General features: G+C 42.1%; 1 pseudogene; it reads right to left on the bottom strand.

Moving 5' to 3' along the window:
* Positions 1 to 296: 296 nt before the first annotated feature.
* On the bottom strand, positions 297 to 2,464 carry LOC132637542 (DNA-directed RNA polymerase subunit beta-like; annotated as a pseudogene).
* Between the last annotated feature and the right edge of the window lie 3,237 nt (positions 2,465 to 5,701).

Genomic DNA, 5,701 nt, shown 5'->3' with positions numbered 1-5,701 from the left:
ACTGCAAGACAAGTAAAAGAAGACTAAATGAGACTTTTGGACTTCTAAAGGATTTGGTCTTGTTTGAATAAAGTAGTAGCCCTTTTCAGGAGTCCTTAAATCCGCTTTTTTTTTGTTTAGAAGGGGAAGGAATGAAACAAATTTCCCTAGTAGAATATGCCCAGAATCTGATTGAGGGGCAAAATAGGTGTTGCTAGGAAATGAATCAATACCCACGGGCAGAGACTAGGCTGCACATGAATATAGATGCCCCATTCCCCATTTCCTTTCTTGGGGGAATATCCGCCTCTTAGTCCCTAGACAGAACAGGAATTAGAGCAGCAAGCGACGAAGGGCTTACAACACCCTAACAGAACGACTGCATCCTCAGAATTGTAACCCTCCCACGGCATATAAGCTACTAATACGTTTTTCCCCAAAGCAAGTTCGCCACCAACCGTAGCAGCACCATCCGCTAAAATTTCTCCCTTTTGAATGCATTTACCCCGAGGAACCTGGAGTTTTTGATGCATACAAGTATTTTTATTGGAACGTTGATATATAACTAATGGAATGCTTAGAATATCTCCATTACCTGCTAAAAGAATCTTGTCAGTATTGGTATAAACGACCCTTCCCTCGCGTTCGGCTATAGCAAGAGCCCCCGAATCTAGAGCTGCTTGTCGTTCCAACCCAGTTCCAACAATGCATTTCTCGGAGCGAGAAAGAGGAACTGCTTGACGTTGCATATTAGAACTCATTAAAGCTCGATTCGCATCATTATGTTCGATAAAAGGAATGAGGGAAGCTCCAATAGAAAAATATTGAAAAGGAAAACTACTTCGAAGATGAACCTGTTCCCATGCAATAGTCAAGAATTCTTGACGGTATCGAGCTGGAACAACCTGTTCTTCCTGAATATCCCGATTTAAGGCTAAAGAATTTCCTGCCGCTACCATATAGTATTCATCTCTACCTGGTGATAAATAAAGCATCCGTACCCCGGTTGACCTCTCAGAAATTTCATAAAAAGGGCTTTCTAGAGATCCCCAATGACCAATCCTCGCATGAATTGCTAAGGATCCAATAAGTCCAACATTGATTCCTTCAGATGTGTCAATTGGGCAAATACGTCCATAGTGACTAGGATGGATATCTCGTATCCGAAAACTAGCAGTGCGCCCTGTCAGTCCTCCAGGGCCCAAATACCTTCATTTTCTCCCATGAACTATTTGTGTCAATGGATTAGTTCGATCCAAAACTTGAGATAATGGGTGTAAACCGAAAAAGGATTCATAAGTAGTTGTTAATGGAGTTGAGGTTACCAAATTCTGAGGTGTCGGTATCAATTTATGCCGAATTGCTCCACATATAGTCCCCCGAACCACATTTTCTAAACGAACCAGAGCCAATCCGAATTGATCTTGTAAAAGATCTGCTACAGAACGAATACGTTTCTTTTTCAAATGATTCATATCGTCAAGTGCACCCATTCCAAATTTCAGCCCAATCAAATGATCGGCGGCTGCCAATATATCTCGTGGTAACAAAAATGTATTGTTCTGGGGTATATCAAGGTTAAGTCTTCGGTTCATATTTCGTCGACCAATCCTTCCTAATTCACATCTTTGTTGAAAGAATTTCTTTTGTAATTCCTTACATAAGGATTCAGAAAATACCGGATCGCCGCCTACACAAGCAAATTGTTGATAAAACTCCAAAATGGCATTTTCTTTTGACCCCATTTTTTTTCTCTCCTTATCACTCAGAAAAGACAAAAAAATTTCAGGATAGCAAACATTCTCTAGAATTTCTCTTAGATTCAAACCCATAGCTGATGATAGAACTAGAATAGAGATTTTTTGTTTCCTACTTACACGAGCCCATATCCTTGCTTTTCGATCAATTTCGAATTCTGATCTTCCTCCCCAATCTGATATTATGGTGCCGGTATAGACCGAAATTCCGTTATGGTCCAATTCTGATCGGTAATAAATACCGGGACTTTGCAATATTTGATTGATCACAATTCTATATATTCCATTGACTATAGAAGTTCCCAGGGAATTCATTAGAGGAATGTTTCCGATCAAAATTGTTTGTTCTTGCATATCCCTACGGTTTTTCCAAATGAATCCCGCGGATACATATAATTCAGAAGAATATGTGAGTGATTCATACACAGCATCTCTTTCCTTTATCAAGGGTTCGACCAATTGATATGTTTCCACAAATAATGGAAATTCCATTTCTTGATCTGTATCTTCCATTTTTGGAAACTTAGAAAGTTCTTCCGTCAAACCTTGATCAATGAACCTACAAAATCCTTCAAATTGTATCTGATTAAATCCAGGTATTGTAGATATTCCCTCATTTCCAGCCCCGAGCATTTTGCATTTCCCATTTATCAAAAAATACCACTATAGGTTCATTCTTCATCTAATTAGATAGATTAGATAAATGATCTAGCAATGATGGCATTTCTATTTTGTTTACCGAATCACATGAAATTTTACCCAACTCCATATCTGGAATGTATGAAATACGTATGAACGGAGGAAGAAAGAGAATTTTCTACTTAACTGGAATTGAATTGGAATTTCGTGGAATTTTCAACAGATACAAATGGAAAGAAATTGAGAAAACATCCCTAGAAACAGACTTCTGCTACTTAGACTTATTAATGTTGTTATAGAATTTTGTATAGAATAGCAAAACCAAAATGATATCTACATTTCTAGAACTCTATAGGATGGTATCGTATTTTAGAGAAATGGCATCTTTCCTAAGCTAGCGCTTTCTAAGCGAACGACTTGTTGGCTCGAGGAACAACCCTTTCTCAATTGGAAGTTTCAAGGTAAGAGTTTATTATAAAGCTGCTTCCCTAAGCATGCATATCAAGCCAACATATGTGTCAATTTAGCGGTAATTACATAAGTTTGATTGCTGTGTGGTAAGGGTCAGTCAACCAATAAGGTAAATTATTCCCTACTTTCGCTTACCTTGATTTGGCCTGCGACTCGTTCTTCTCAGCCTCCTTACGCCTTGGTTTTTTAGTTCATCATTCGTTCGCACTCACTTCTTCTTTCATTAGTTGGCTATTCCTGAGGTCTATTCCAATCTCTTAAAGTCATGGCTTAGTCCCCCCAGATTCTTTAGGGTTAGGGCTTTTGTTTAACCGCTTTACCATTTTCACTATTCTCAAGCCAAGAAAATATTCTATTGGCGGCATTCGTGAGCAAGAGAAAGATATGTTGGTTAAAAGGCTTAGGCCTCCCCCCGGGATTGGGGCTGCTTCAGTGCAATCTTCCATATTCTGGCTTGGATTCAGCCCGCTTGCAACGATTGAGCCCTAAACCTGTGCTTTCCTTCTTGCTTGGCCCGTCCAACGCGGATTTGTTCGTTGTGCGAGCCTTTTTCTTACCATTTTCTGCTTGTTTTGATACCATTTTACTACAACATTACGTTGTAGAAAAACACGGGCTTTCTGACCCCTCAAACGAAATAGTTGATTTGGCGCCCCTTATTCAACCATAAACAACTGAGATTGGACAGGAACGGACTAAGAGAAACCTAATGGTCTCAAAGCAAATTCGGAAATGAACCCGTAAGAAATTGAATAAGAGAAGAGCGAAAGCACCCTTTACCTAGGCATCTGCCAGGGAATTTGAAAGCAACTCTGCTTGATTCAACTCACTTCACTTACAAAGCACTTTCCCAACGATCCTATCCAGCTCCCACACTCAAAATAAGAAAAGAGAAAACATCTGTCAAATGGAGGCCGAAGTTAGAAAGTAAGTGGATTCGTAGACAATAGCAAAAGAAAATAGATCGAAGAATCGAGAGTCTCATTCGCATTATTGTGTTTACTTTGTTGCGTTCTCTCGCTCCTTTCTCGCGGAGCTGCATACCGGAAAAAGCCCTTATTCGGATTCGATCCGATTTAGCCTCTTTCTAAAGGGAAAGAGCGTAACTCTGATTTTTGATGCGCTGAGTTATTGTTGCAATTTATTCAATTGTTATTCAAAATTGTTTGGCTGTGAGGCGACCGAGGGTGGACGGAGTGCGGGAACCATAGTAACTTGGTACGCAATATCGGATTTTTCATATTCGGGTTGCCAAGCGAACCGCTCGGTCCTGTTCTAAGGCTAAGTCCAGAAAAAAGACTATTTCAGGATCCAACGCTTCAGGCGTTAGGGGCGGGCGCTTCCAGCCAGCTCTGGGGAGTTGACCTCGAATTGAGATTAGGTTCAACTCTTATTGGTTCATCGAGAATGTTCACCTGAGGTCTTTCCTCAATCCAAGAATGCTCGGGAAAACGACTTCAACTCGGAAGTCGCACAAATCCAGAATTTCTACCCTTGGGAGCGAGTCCCTATGCCGTGGACATCCTTTCTACCTAAACTAGGTTAGGATTTACCTCTCCTTCATTCAGAACCTATTCCCGCTTCGGCGGAAATAAGGGACTTTCTTCTGATTCCTCATCCTCACAATGGAAACTGAACATCTACTCCCCCTCCAAACACGACTTCGGGAACTATAAAGAGGTTGCTTGCTATAGCCAGCCATACCAGCTGATTTGACAGGGCATGCTTATTCGGAGGTTCGGGGTCTAGTCTGCCGCCGGACAGCTTTCTTGACTTGACTATCTTCGCTTGTAGCCGAACAGTTTGACCCCTCTCTGGGAATGGAAAAGGATGGCTCTGATCGATCTGTATGCCGACAGTGCTTTCTCTTTTTGCACTTCACTATCCTCATCTTTCAGCCCCTGCCCATTCTAGCAGGGGTGGATTTCTTTGGACCTATGTGACTAGTGCAACCAGAACTTGCTATCAATGTCTCTTAGACTAGCCTTGTCTTTCTTTCAAAGAGCCGCTATCATCCCTCTATTATACGAGAAAATACTACGTCGTCCGGGTTTTTTTTCGAAAAAAGGTCAGCTAACAGTAGTATGAGTTCCCACGCGAAGAATTCAATCCAGCTATAGCTCCTATGAGACGGCTGACCTCCAACTCTTAGCCTCATTCACGAAGATGCGCTCACTCTCTAAGCATTCGATGTTGTCACCTTAAGGCGTCAACTGTGACGCCTTTGCTTTCTTGTCGTGCAATGCGGTCTTCTCAGCTCCCTTGCTCTGATGGATGCTTTCGACGGTAAGGTTATCGATGTCCAGTTCCGATCCATGTTGCTTGGCTCCGGTTCGGGACCCTGGTACTAGGTAGGGCTCTATAAGGCATGGTTTTCTTCTTCCTTAGTTCAGGATCTCCCTACTCGTATGTAGGAGGAGCTACCGCCTTCCTTCTAATCGGTTCGAAGAGAAAAGGAACATATCCAATGAGTCTGATTGCAATGGTATAAGATATAAGCTTAAAGGAATAGATACGCGCAAGGTAAACGACAGAACCATGTACTAACCGGACCGAAGGAAGAGGTCTCCTGTACAATCTCTGGCCCAAGAATCTGTCTCTCTCCTACTTCATCCCAGCATAGGGGAGTCCTGCACTTGCGTCCATAGAGTGCCTCAAAAGGTGGCATGCCTATACTCGCCTGATAACTCTTGTTATAGGCGAACTCCACCAAGGGTAGATGTCTGTCCCAACAACCTCGAAAATCAAGGGATTACCTCCGCATAGCCTCCAATGTCTGGATGGTCCTCTTAGACTGGCCATCGGTCTGAGGATGGAAGGCTGTGCTAAGACTCACTCTGCTACCCAAAGCCTTC

Source organism: Lycium barbarum, chromosome 4, assembly GCF_019175385.1.
Source record: "Lycium barbarum isolate Lr01 chromosome 4, ASM1917538v2, whole genome shotgun sequence".
In the NCBI taxonomy this organism is placed as follows: Eukaryota; Viridiplantae; Streptophyta; class Magnoliopsida; order Solanales; family Solanaceae; genus Lycium; species Lycium barbarum.
The sequence above is the reverse complement of the archived record's forward strand: the minus strand, read 5'-3'. Positions and strand labels throughout refer to the sequence as shown.